Source organism: Lissotriton vulgaris, chromosome 5 (genome assembly GCF_964263255.1).
Source record: "Lissotriton vulgaris chromosome 5, aLisVul1.2, whole genome shotgun sequence".
NCBI classification, from domain to species: domain Eukaryota; kingdom Metazoa; phylum Chordata; class Amphibia; order Caudata; family Salamandridae; genus Lissotriton; species Lissotriton vulgaris.
The window spans coordinates 213,576,577-213,591,081 of NC_141693.1; positions in this window are offsets into that span (position 1 = coordinate 213,576,577).

Sequence of the window (14,505 nt, forward strand, 5' to 3'; positions counted from 1 at the left end):
AAAAAAGAAAGGGATTTTGGTAAAGAGTTTTTAACAGCAGTAGATATACACAAGGCTGATTCTGAAATGTGCATGTTTTTCACATAAGTGCATTGACTTAACTTCAGCAGGTGTTCACAGCACTGAAACCTGGTGGGCATTCAAGCATGAATGCATACTTATCGTTTAAAATAAATGTGGAAATCTACTAATTTCAGCATCAGTTTTTCACAAAACCCAAAATAAATATGGATAGGTCCAGATATAAATAGCATAAAAATAAATATGGATAAATACAGACTGAAACGTCAAAAAAATAAATACCATAACACCAGGAGCCATAATTATGATGTCCACCTACTGACAAAGCTGTGGCATTATATTCCCCTGCCTGTAAGAATGTCTTCAATTTGGTTGCCCATTGAAAAAGTAACTCCGAACTGCAACTTAGTCTCATGTTTGACTGACTTTCATTGTGTGCATGAATCTTACTTTTTATGACTTTTGAGGGTTTATTGTGGACAAGGGTTGCCCAACATAGGTCCAGAAGGACCAGTTCCAGTCCAGGTTGTCAGGCCATCAACATAAGGTAAATATGCAGGCGAGAACTCTGAATGAAATTGTGTGTGAGTGGTCGTGAATGTAAGGTTTTTATCTGACAGGTGACTATGTGCGCGTAAATGTGTTTAGTGGTGAAGACAGACTCATACCTACCTAACGGAGCCCAACCATAGCTGCGTAATCCAGATGCAGCAATGGCATTGTAAGGCCATCCTGTTGGATTCATCAGACAGAGGTTGAGAGGTAGGTGCCCCGCAGAACACAAGGTAAAGCTACCTGAGTCATAGGAGAGCAGGCAATGAGTCAATACTGCAAAAAAATGCAAGAGGTTGGTGAGTGGTCATGCATGGATGTTAGGGGATAAACAGAGACCATATATTAATCAGATTACCCTTGCACTGAGAAAAAGGGGTTACGTAAAATCCCATGGATTTTGAGAGGCCGAAAGAGATGGGCAACAAAATGCAGGGACATGAGTGGCTTGAAAAAGAGTGGTCTTCAAAATAATGCACACTCTCACAACACATACTTTGATCCTTCTCCTAGAGAGATCGTGTCCAGGTGTGACCTCCTCACATTCTGTTTTTATGTTCAGGCACTTCCTCAAACCATTTTGTCTTAACCTAGCTGTGAGAAGTTGGCCTGATATGTAGTGTTTCCAATTCTGGAACCACTGGGTATCAGTCCAAACAAGCCCCAAAGATGTCTGGTTGTAAGTCAACCTTGTTAGACAAGCTATCCTAGAGGTAGCATGGACTAAGCAGCCTTAAAGGCTTAACTTAAGAGGTCGTGTTAAGCGAGCTGTTTTACCACATACAATCCTGTAATCAAATGAAAGGACACCACACAAGTATATATTGTAAAAATATATGTATTTATTTCTAAATTACTCCCCAGTACTCTTTATGAGGAAAGGGGCACAAGCGTTAAATCAAAAGCACAGTATGACATACAAAGTTGCACAATTTTGGATAAGGGCCGGTGGCCACTCAAACCATATACTAAGAAAGTGGTATAAGAGATACCAATCGAACAGTGGTTAGGCCTAGGGCCTAGAGATTCGCTGGGAGCAGTCAGAACTAGCAATGCTGAAGTCGGGAGTAGCCCACAGGAGACGGGTGCAGCACGGAAAGTGCAGCTCGCACCAATGCAATGTCAATGGTGCGTAAAAGTTAGATAAAGTGAATTAAAAGATACTTCCGCTGAACCTAGAGGAACAAAACTTTAGACACAGACCCTAGAGGTGTGTACCAGTGTGGGAACACCGGCGTTGCAATGTTACCTCACCCACAGGCCGTGGGTGCACAGGGTCGAAGTGGCGTCGGGTTTTGACACGCAGGCTCTTGGTGCTTGAAGCTGTTGCAGCTGCAGGCGATGTGAAGCAGAAGTGTCCGGTGCGATCCAAGGGTGGATCGAAGTAGAAAAGTACCTGAAAGCAGAGGGGACAGAGTCTGGGTCACTCAGCAGTGACCAGGGTGGAACCAGGACGGAACCAGGCAATGTCGGGCGCAATCAGGTGGTTGTCGATAGGCTTCTCTCCGCTGTCACGTGGGCTCTGGGGCATCTGCGACGTCCAGGAGCAGGTCACGATTTGTCCCACGTAGGCTCTCGCCGTCAGCACCATCGGCTTCAAGATTGCAGCAAACAGCACTTGGCAAAAGCAATCCACGCGGAACCGGGAGATTGCTTATCACTCGAACCAGGAGGGTAAGAGTGGGGGCTCCTTTTCACAGGAGCTGGTGCAGATCTGGAGCAACCAGAAAAGCAAGTCGTATTCAAGTTTTCGTCAGCACAGGGGCCACAAGCCAGCTGGCAAGTGACCGGGCCAACGCGTCGAGCCAACACAAGCAGAAGGGCCCCACGCAGCACTCGTTGAGTGTGGAGGGGTGAGCTTTGGTGCAAGTAGAGCTCGGGGTGGGGGCTTCTCAAACCCCGGTGCACAGCTTCGAGGATCACTCGTGGGCTGCACGGTCAGCGTCTCGTGGCCTTTTCAAGATGGCGTGCCCCACGCTTCCGGTCGCCTCCACTGGTCTCAGCTCTGCAGGGACTGTGGATCGGGCAGGGAGAAGGCAGGCAAGCTTGATCTCGTCGATCTCTGTCGCTCGAGTTCCGGCGGGAACTGCAACAAAGCAAGGGTCGAGGGCTGGATGGTACCTGTTTGCACAGGGTGGTCACTCCTTGACCACAAGGGAGATTCTTCAGTCTTCTAACGTCGTGTAGAAAGTCGAAGGGTCCAGAATTCGTTTCTTATGTTTCTTCAGGATGATCTGAGTTGCATTGGCACTGCTCCCACTCTTATTCGAATCTGGTGGGCTGGACATCCTGCTAGGTCCCCTCCTATGGGTGGGACCCAGGAAGGGGGTGGTTACACCCCTTTCCTTTGATCCAGGCCGCGCTGGGACGGGGGCTGGAAGGCCCCAGAACCGGTTTGGCCGGATTATGCAAGGGGCAGCCTTGTGCTCCCCAGGCAGTGTCTGGTTTCTTTGAAACCTCCCTACTCCAATCCACTATCTCCTGTCTGGGGTGGTTTGACACCGCCCTGCGACAGGAAACCCTTTGTCCAGGCCACCATATGCTGAGTTTCGGTCAGCAGCAGGAGGCCAGACCCGTGTCTGTGGCAGGGGCATCCATTTTGTGGATCTGAGGCTCATTTTAAATCAACCGCGTTTCAGTAAAGTAACATGTCTTATCCCTCTAGAAGGGTGGAATGCTACCCCCGTCGCCAGAACTGGCGAGGGGGTAGTATTCCAATTCGTATGACACCTTACACGACATGTTTTGATAAAGCCAAACCAAAGTTGCTATATAACCGCGAGGATTATAAGGCGCTTAAGAGTATATGGTATGGCATTATCCTGGATCAGCTTAGGGAGTTGTTCCCGACAGCTGCAGACAGGCTCAGCTCATGCCAGAGCTCCATCTCACATAAAACCACGCACTCTGCCTCCAGGATTGATGAGGCCTTCCATAGGAGTGGCTCACAGGCTATATATGTGTCCAGATATAGGTTTAGATATAGGTATACTATATCTAAGCAAGGGGTGATTACACCCACTTGCCCCAGCTGAGTGATCAGCCAGTTGTGTCAATTTAAGAACCAGCCAGGGGTGGCAAAAGCTATGCTTCAGCCCCTGGTAGGCCTTGGTGGCACCTATGCCCTGAGCACCTATAGTGCATGGTACAGGGGCTGACAAGGAGTCCATTTCCAATTGTGGTATGTACCTATAGCACATGTATTATAAATTTAGAGAGAGAACAGCAGGCTGGGGGTCTGATTAGCAGGCCCACAGCCTCAGTAAGTCGAAAACCAGTGAAGCAAAAAGCAAAAATTGGGGTGACCATAGGATAGCAGACCCTACTCTCCTACATAACCCCCCCCCAAACGCAGGGATATTAAACTTAACCTTGACCAGATAAGTCTTCATGTTCTAAGTGGAAGTACCTGGAGAGACCATCTGCATTACCATGGTCAGTCCCTGGGCGGTGCTCCACTGTAAAGTCCATCCCCTGTAGGGAAATGGACCACCTGAGCAGTTTGGGATTTTCACCCTTCATCTGATTTAGCCACAAGAGGGGCTTATGGTCTGTCTGAATTAGGAAGTGAGTACCAAACAAGTATGGCCTCAACTTCTTCAGGGCCCAAACCACAGCAAAGGCCTTCCTCTCAATAGCTGACCAACGTTTCTCCCTGGGGGTCAGCCTTCTGCTAATAAAAGCAATGGGCTGGTCTTGACCATCTTGATTAAGTTGTGAAAGCACAGCTCCCACCCCCAACTCAGAAGCATCTGTCTGTACAATGAACTGTTTGGAGTAGTCAGGACTCTTCAGGATAGGTGCAGAGCACATGGCCTTCTTCAGGTCATCAAATGCCTTTTGACAGCTAACTGTCCACTGAACCTTTTTGGGCATCTTCTTGGATGTCAAGTCATTCAATGGTGTCACAATGGACCCATAGTTCTTTACAAATTTTCTGTAATACCCAGTCAGGCCCAAGAAGGCTCTGACTTGTGTCTGGGTAGTTGGAGGAGCTCAGTCCTGTATGGTCTGGATCTTGCTCTCCAGTGGTTGAACTTGACCCCCACCTACTAGGTGGCCCAAGTACACAACCTTGCTCTGCCCTATCTGGCACTTAGTAGCCTTGATAGTCAGGCCTGCCTTTTGCAGGGCCTCCAGAACCTTCTTCAGGTGGATCAGGTGATCCTCCCAGGTGGAGCTAAAGACAGCAATATCATCTAGATATGCTGCCCAAAAGTCATCCAACCCAGCAAGGACTTGATTCACCAACCTTTGGAAGGTGGCAGGTGCATTCTTCAAACCAAAGGGCATTACCACAAATTGATAATATCCACTAGGGGTAGAGAATGCTGTTTTGGCTTTTGACTCTTCAGCTAGTCTGATTTGCCAGTAGCCAGCTGTCAAATCAAATGTGCTCAGAAACTTGGCAGAAGCCAATTTATCAATGAGCTCATCTGCTCTTGGAATGGGATGAGCATCTGTCCTAGTGACAGCATTGAGACCTCTGTAGTCTACACAAAACCTCATTTCTCTCTTCCCATCTTTGGTATGAGGTTTTGGCACAAGGACCACTGGGCTAGCCCATGGGCTCTCTGATGGCTCAATCACTCCAAGCTCCAACATCTTTTGCACCTCAGCCTTTATACAATCCCTGACATGGTCAGGTTGCCTGTAGATCTTATTCTTCACAGGCAGACTGTCACCAGTGTCCACCTCATGGGTGCACCAGTTAGTCTGGCTGGGTGTGAGTGAAAACATATGTCTGTGGGCCTGCAACACCTGTCTGCAGTCCACCTGTTGCTGCTCAGTGAGGCTGCCTGCCAAGGATACTCCATCAACTGAACCATCATCAGGGTTCTGGGAAAGCAGGTCTGGGAGAGGGTCACTCTCTTCCTCCTGTTCCCCATCTGTGGCCATGAGGAGACTCATGTCCTCCCTGTCAACAAATGCTTTCAAACGGTTTACATGGAGCACCCTGTGGGGGCTCCTAGGGGTGCCAAAGTCAACCATGTAGGTGACTTCTCCCTTCTTTTCAATAATAGGGTAGGGTCCAGTCCATTTGTCCTGGAGAGCTGCTGGCCCCACTGGGTCCAACACCCACACCTTCTGCCCTGGCTGGAACTCAACCAGAACAGCCTTTTGGTCATGCCAAGCTTTCTGTAATTCTTGACTGGCCTCAAGGTTTTTGGATGCTCTCTCCATGTATTCAGCCATCCTGGAGCGGAGACCAAGTACATAGTCCACAATGTCTAGTTTAGGCTTTTTGAGAGGTAACTCCCATCCTTCCTTCACCAAACTCAATGGACCCCTCACAGGGTGGCCAAACAAAAGTTCAAAAGGGCTGTAGCCAACCCCCTTCTGTGGGACCTCTCTGTAAGCAAAGAGCAAGCAGGGTAAAAGGATGTCCCATTTCCGCCTAAGCTTCTCTGGTAAACCTTTTATCATTCCCTTTAGGGTCTTGTTGAACCTTTCCACAAGCCCATTGCACTGTGGATGGTAGGGTGTGGTAAACTTGTAGTTTACTCCACACTCTTTCCACATTGCTTTTAAGTATCCAGACATGAAGTTGGTACCTCTGTCTGAAAGAACCTCCTTTGGAAAGCCCACTCTTGAGAAAACTGCAATGAGGGCTTTTGCCACCACAGGAGCTGTGGTGGTCCTCAGGGGAATTGCCTCTGGGTACCTGGTGGCATGATCCACTACCACCAGTATAAATCTGTGCCCAGATGCTGTTTGAGGATCCATGGGACCCACAATGTCTATTCCAACTCTTTCAAAGGGTACCCCCACCACAGGTAGTGGTATCAGGGGGGCCTTTGTTGTGCCACCTGACTTACCACTGGCTTGGCAAGTGACACAGGAGCGACAAAACTCCTTGACATTTTCTGACATGTGAGGCCAGTGAAAGTGTGGAACAAGCCTGTCCCAAGTCTTATTCTGGCCTAAGTGTCCTGCAAGGGGAATATCATGGGCCAAGGTAAGAAGGAAGCCCCTAAACTTCAAAGGTATGACCAACCTCCTGGTTGTGCCAGGCTTGGGGTCTCTAGCCTCTGAATAAAGGAGTCCTTCATCCCAATACACCTTATGGGTACCTTGAGCATTCCCTGCAGCCTCAGCAGCAGCTTGCCGTCTGAGGGGTTCAAGTGAAGGGCAATCTAATTGGGCCTGCCCCAGGTCTGCCCTTGAGGGTCCCCCTGTCCCCAGAAACTCAACCTGTTCAGGTTCAAGCTCATCTGAGACAGTCTCCTCTTGGACTGCAGAATCAGTTTCCTGTGAAACTTGATCCTCAACCTGGGACAAGTGGGAAGGCACAGCCTTAACCCTCTTGCTCCTTCTCTTGGGTTGTGGTTGGTCTATTGTTTCAAGATCCACCACTGGTTCAGGAAGGCACTTCTTAGCCTGAGACCTTGTCACTGCAAGGACATGAGCTGAAATCCCTAGCATTTCTGCATGAGTCCTGTACTCCACTTCTGACCAAACTGAGCTTTCAAGATCATTGCCTAACAGACAGTCTACTGGGAGGTCTGCACTCACAACAACTTTCTTTAGGCCATCTACCCCTCCCAATGAGAAGTTCACAACAGCCACACTATGGGAAGTAGTGGAGTTGCTTGCATTGGTCACTAGGTAACTTTCACCTAGTACAATCTGACCAGGGTCCACAAAGTCAGGTGTCACCATAGTGACACTGGCACAAGTGTCCCTGTAGGCCTGAGCCAGTTTCTCATTGATTAAGGGAGTCTGCCTATATTTGCCCAGGTTACTGGGGCTTACTGCAGTGGTCAAAGATAAGTCCACATCATATAGGAGAACTGCCTGTGTGGGGATTCTGACTAGGCCAGATTCCACCTCAGTACCCAGGGTCAACCCTACTAAACCCTTTGGCTGTGTACCACCACTGCTAACTGTACTAGGGGGTGCAGGTGCTTTAGGAGCTGCAGTGGTGGGGACTGGATTTTTCTTAGTGCATTCACTGCCCCAGTGTGAAACTGATTTGCAGGTATTACACCAAGGTTTCTTTGGGCCATCATTCTTCTTTTTCTTGTTTCCATTTTGGGAACCCCCCTCCTTATTGCTAGTTTGGGGGCCTGAAGACTTCTGGTCCTTTTCTTTATCTTTCTGATTCCCACCCTTCTGGTCTGTTTTCTTCTGGTCACCTTGGTTCTGGTTTTTCTGCTTAATCCTTGTTCTGACCCATTTGTCTGCCTTCTTTCCCAATTCTTGGGGAGAGGTCAAATCAGAGTCAACAAGGTATTGATGCAACAGCTGGTTCTGACAGTTATTAAGGATCTGCTCTCTCATCATAAGATTGTACAATCCTGTATAGTCTGAAACTTTACTTCCCTGCAGCCAACCCTCCAGAGCCTTAGTGGCACAATCTACAAAATCAGTCCAGTCCTGAGTCTGTGCTTTTTGGGTGTCTCTGAACAACAACCTGTATTGCTCAGTGGTTAGGCCAAACCCTTCAATAAGAGCACTCTTCAGAACAGAGTAGTTTTTGGCATCCTCAGGTCTAACAGTGAGGAGCCTGTCCCTCCCTTTCTCAGAAAAGGAGTACCATAAAATTGCTGCCCACTGGTCCTCAGGGACCTGCTGTACCATGCAGGCCCTCTCAAGAGCAGTCATCCATTTGTGGATGTCATCCCCTTCCTTGTAGGGGGGCACAATTTTTGTCAGGTTTCTATTGTCATAGGCCCTGTCTTTTTCTTTAGGAACTTTGCTGCCACCAGTGGCATCTAAGCCACACAATTTTCTTTCTCTTGCTAAAGCAAGTTTAGCTTGAGCCAAGGCTACCTCTTCCCTTTCTATTTGGAGTTGGACAGCCCTTATCCTGGCCCTATGCTCTTTTCTCTGGGAGGGAGTCATCCCTCTTTGAGATTCTCTTGAGGCACTAGAAAGATGAGAGTCCCCTGATGGAGATCTCACCCTCCTGTTGCCTGGAAGAATTTGGTTATGAGATCTGGAGTGGTGCTGGCCCTCTCCATTCTCATGTAGGTCTAGGTTGGCCTGGTTAAGCCTGGCAACCTGTACCTGGTTCACCCTCTGATCCTGATCTTCAGGCTCATCTACATCTGAGCCTTCCTCTTCCTCCTCCTCTTCTTCATCTTCTGGAAGATTCTCATTCTCAGGGGAGTGTATCCCTTCACCTGATTCTAAGGGAGCCTGACTCACCTTATCTAAGTCATCCTTTTCTAGGAGAGCTACTAGGGAAGGAATGGTAGGGCCTCTGCCCTTTTTTAGCCCCCTGGCTGTGCACAAGGCACTCAGGTCTTTGTGGCTAAGGTTGTCATATCTGGATGTTGTCCCTATAGGATCAACTATTACAGGAGCAGAGCCTGAGGCTCTACCTGTATCAGACATGACTGCTAGTGAGGTGTAAGTGATGCACTTACCTACACTAAGTGTTTTCCTACTGTACCTTGCTAGTGAGTTGTAGTCAGGGTGTGCTAATCCCTTTTATCTACAACTACTAAGTTCAGTAGAACTTAATATGCTAAGCTTTTGATTTATATGTACCTAAGGTACTTGATGTGATCTTTCAATTTGATGTAAAGATTGCAATGGTAAAACAAACAGCAAGCTCAAATCCGCACCGCTGCACACCAATGTGAGAAGTTGGCCTGATATGTAGTGTTTCCAATTCTGGAACCACTGGGTATCAGTCCAAACAAGCCCCAAAGATGTCTGGTTGTAAGTCAACCTTGTTAGACAAGCTATCCTAGAGGTAGCATGGACTAAGCAGCCTTAAAGGCTTAACTTAAGAGGTCGTGTTATGCGAGCTGTTTTACCACATACAATCCTGTAATCAAATGAAAGGACACCACACAAGTATATATTGTAAAAATATATGTATTTATTTCTAAATTACTCCCCAGTACTCTTTATGAGGAAAGGGGCACAAGCGTTAAATCAAAAGCACAGTATGACATACAAAGTTGCACAATTTTGGATAAGGGCCGGTGGCCACTCAAACCATATACTAAGAAATTGGTATAAGAGATACCAATCGAACAGTGGTTAGGCCTAGGGCCTAGAGATTCGCTGGGAGCAGTCAGGACTAGCAATGCTGAAGTCGGGAGTAGCCCACAGGAGACGGGTGCAGCACGGAAAGTGCAGCTCGCACCAATGCAATGTCAATGGTGCGTAAAAGTTAGATAAAGTGAATTAAAAGATACTTCCGCTGAACCTAGAGGAACAAAACTTTAGACACAGACCCTAGAGGTGTGTACCAGTGTGGGAACACCGGCGTTGCAATGTTACCTCACCCACAGGCCGTGGGTGCACAGGGTCGAAGTGGCGTCGGGTTTTGACACGCAGGCTCTTGGTGCTTGAAGCTGTTGCAGCTGCAGGCGATGTGAAGCAGAAGTGTCCGGTGCGATCCAAGGGTGGATCGAAGTAGAAAAGTACCTGAAAGCAGAGGGGACAGAGTCTGGGTCACTCAGCAGTGACCAGGGTGGAACCAGGCAATGTCGGGCGCAATCAGGTGGTTGTCGATAGGCTTCTCTCCGCTGTCACGTGGGCTCTGGGGCATCTGCGACGTCCAGGAGCAGGTCACGATCTGTCCCACATAGGCTCTCGCCGTCAGCACCGTCGGCTTCAAGATTGCAGCAAACAGCACTTGGCAAAAGCAATCCATGCGGAACCGGGAGATTGCTTATCACTCGAACCAGGAGGGTCAGAGTGGGGGCTCCTTTTCACAGGAGCTGGTGCAGATCTGGAGCAACCAGAAAAGCAAGTCGTATTCAAGTTTTCGTCGGCACAGGGGCCACAAGCCAGCTGGCAAGTGACCGGGCCAACGCGTCGAGCCAACACAAGCAGAAGGGCCCCACGCAGCACTCGTTGAGTGTGGAGGGGTGAGCTTTGGTGCAAGTGGAGCTCGGGGTGGGGGCTTCTCAAACCCCGGTGCACAGCTTCGAGGATCACTCGTGGGCTGCACGGTCAGCGTCTCGTGGCCTTTTCAAGATGGCGTGCCCCACGCTTCCGGTCGCCTCCACTGGTCTCAGCTCTGCAGGGACTGTGGATCGGGCAGGGAGAAGGCAGGCAAGCTTGATCTCATCGATCTCTGTCGCTCGAGTTCCGGCGGGAACTGCAACAAAGCAAGGGTCGAGGGCTGGATGGTACCTGTTTGCACAGGGTGGTCACTCCTTGACCACAAGGGAGATTCTTCAGTCTTCTAACGTCGTGTAGAAAGTCGAAGGGTCCAGAATTCGTTTCTTATGTTTCTTCAGGATGATCTGAGTTGCATTGGCACTGCTCCCACTCTTATTCGAATCTGGTGGGCTGGACATCCTGTTAGGTCCCCTCCTATAGGTGGGACCCAGGAAGGGGGTGGTTACACCCCTTTCCTTTGATCCAGGCCGCGCTGGGACGGGGGCTGGAAGGCCCAAGAACCGGTTTGGCCGGATTATGCAAGGGGCAGCCTTGTGCTCCCCAGGCAGTGTCTGGTTTCTTTGAAACCTCCCTACTCCAATCCACTATCTCCTGTCTGGGGTGGTTTGACACCGCCCTGCGACAGGAAACCCTTTGTCCAGGCCACCATATGCTGAGTTTCGGTCAGCAGCAGGAGGCCAGACCCGTGTCTGTGGCAGGGGCATCCATTTTGTGGATCTGAGGCTCATTTTAAATCAACCGCGTTTCAGTAAAGTAACATGTCTTATCCCTCTAGAAGGGTGGAATGCTACCCCCGTCGCCAGAACTGGCGAGGGGGTAGTAATCCAATTCGTATGACACCTTACACAACATGTTTTGATAAAGCCAAACCAAAGTTGCTATATAACCGCAAGGATTATAAGGCGCTTAAGAGTATATGGTATGGCATTATCCCGGATCAGCTTAGGGAGTTGTTCCCGACAGCTGCAGACAGGCTCAGCTCATGCCAGAGCTCCATCTCACATAAAACCACGCACTCTGCCTCCAGGATTGATGAGGCCTTCCATAGGAGGGGCTCACAGGCTATATATGTGTCCAGATATAGGTTTAGATATAGGTATACTATATCTAAGCAAGGGGTGATTACACCCACTTGCCCCAGCTGAGTGATCAGCCAGTTGTGTCAATTTAAGAACCAGCCAGGGGTGGCAAAAGCTATGCTTCAGCCCCTGGTAGGCCTTGGTGGCACCTATGCCCTGAGCACCTATAGTGCATGGTACAGGGGCTGACAAGGAGTCCATTTCCAATTGTGGTATGTACCTATAGCACATGTATTATAAATTTAGAGAGAGAACAGCAGGCTGGGGGTCTGATTAGCAGGCCCACAGCCTCAGTAAGTCGAAAACCAGTGAAGCAAAAAGCAAAAATTGGGGTGACCATAGGATAGCAGACCCTACTCTCCTACACTAGCCTCTCAAACCATAGGTTATCTTGAGCATTTTGCTCTTACACCCTGTGAGTATGCAGTAAGCGGGATGGATTTTTTTTTCATTTTTAGGGGGAGTTTTATAAAGCACAACTTCGACCTGAGGTATCAGAGCGCTTTAATTGAGCACCAGTTACGTTACAGACGGACTCATTAATTTTTGGAAGGCATGGGGAGATTAAGTGATTTACCCAGAATCACAAGATGTTGAGCGTCCCTGCCAAGACTTGAACCTGGTTCTCCAGCTTCGAGGTCAACCACTCTAGCCGTTAGGCCACATCCTCTCCCCTGTTTGAGGCTTTTGGCCTATTTTTGAAAATATAATCACCCCAATCCTTAAAGGGACTCTTAAGTGTAGCGAAATAACAGTCCTCTTACCAGCATCTCTAAAGAAAAAGATAGTATAAAATGTTTGATTATGTCATGTAGGGACTTCTGAGATCTATTTTGACAAGATTCACTGGGTGTCCCCTTTATTATTATTTTTTAATCAGAGATAGCAAGACAAATGGTCAGTATTTCAGTCAGAAGCTCTGTTGTTGTCTGAAGAGATCAAACTGTGCATAAAGTATTTTGTTGGTGGTCCCTTGTTTTGAAAAAAGGAGAATCAGAGGTGGATTCTTCTGTTTTATGCCCCTTCCATATGAAATTCTTTTCTGAAGCCAAAATGTTTTTCCATTGTCTACCTTCACATGTATTATCCTGTAGGATGTTTTAGGGAACATTCAAATGCTATAAAATCGTACTAACATTTCCTTTTCATCGCTCTGATGCCCAGAAGGCGTGGTCCACCCTATAAAAACGACTTCAATGTCCTATTGTCTCCTAACAATTCTTGTGCCCTCTCTTGTGGATTTATCCAGACTGTACTTGTGTTGCACATCTTACCTTACTCAAGCTGTGCTGGCCTCTTCCAGAGACCCAGAGTACTTGCTTTACTCAACTGGTCATCCTCTAGACCACTATGTTCTCGCCCGTGCTTGACTCGCCCACCCTGTATTTGCCTTTGCCAGCCCTTGCTTACATCATGCAAGCTGTCCTTGGCTCTTCCAATCTACACTGACCAATCACGCTTGATTTAGTCAGCCTGCCTTAATTGGCCCATCCTTCCTCACCTCACTCACCTAGTTCTCACCTGATCTAGACAGTGCAAGCCTCATCTGCTCTTTGTTTGGCTTGGCTACCTTGCGCATGCCTTGCGTATGCCGGTAGATCATGGTTCGTCTCATTCTCTTTTCGCTGACATATGTTGGTCTCAACACACTCTATTGCGTTCATCTCAGCCATTTATTTCAGTCCCTCATCACGTTGCCACTCTAGTTCCCTGTAATCACTTCATTTAAGCAGTGCTCACGCCAGGCACCTTTTGCTCCCATTGAAGGAGCTTTGACTGGCCACGGTGGGTGAGCACTTGCACGCTGTATAGGAGATGTTGACTGATACAGTGGTGTAGTCTGCACTGTGGTGATGATCAGACTGGAAATATTCCCTTTCCTATGGCTTGATTCAGGGACTTCAGTTTTGATATTTAAAATGTGAAAAGTGGAGGAGGCAAACGAGAGAAAAAAAATGTAAAGATGCACGATGGAAGGTGTACTATAAAAAATGGAGGCCAAAAGGGACAGGTCTATCCTTCTCAGGGTTTCTTAGTCAAACTGCCCACAGTGCCTGTTGCACGATGAGACAATGCATGACTTGTAATCTGCAAAGGGTCAGACACAATCTTAATTGGCATCAAAGTACAAAAATAATAAATGTATGCGTTAACACATAGGAATAATTTTTCCGTTTTGTCATACACAATTGTTCACCAAGAAAGGTCACTTCCATTCAATGCTTGCCGCTTAGCTCCGCCTCAGCCCCGCCCCCAACTGTCCACTCTCATTCACTCCTCAAATTGATGAGCACCTGCACTTATTTTTTTTCCCATTTCAAGCACTGATAAGGCTGTTCCAAATGAGCCCAATCCTAGTAACATCGTCGACACCAGTGATAGCAAGAAACCAATTATCGGCTGAGAGTAAACAAGTCAGCACAAGCTCTGCCGTCGCGAGGAGCGACGGCGGAGCCCATCTGCCGCGCTGACGGGTACACGACGTTCAGCACGGCGAGACGGACGTCAGTCATGATGGAAACAAGAGCGCGCGCAACTGAAGGGATGAAAACATGTTATGGCGTTTATTTCACCAATAACGAGAAAGGATGGGCCCAGAAGGGCCTTTAACAGGTTAATGGCGTGGGCATGTGCTTGACGCTGGGGCTATTATTTCACTGCAGACCTGTAGAACAAATATTAAGCCCTTTAATTCGTGTTCAAGCCGTAGCCCTGGGGCCACCAGTATATTCATCTCACCTGGTTGCTTTATTATTCTTTAGGAAGTGTTCACAGGTCTGGCCTTTATTTTTCTCTGATTTTAAGTAGAGAATTCACGGCTCTCCTGTGAGCCTCCTTAAATATTGATTTTGCCCTATGCGTTCAAAATAGAATTTCAGGATTGGCACGAACCTATAAAGTGTTACCCTCATAACGGTAATGTAGTAAGTCGGAATCAGTAGAATACTTGTGTACAGGAAAGGCCTTTGTGGGCTATTGC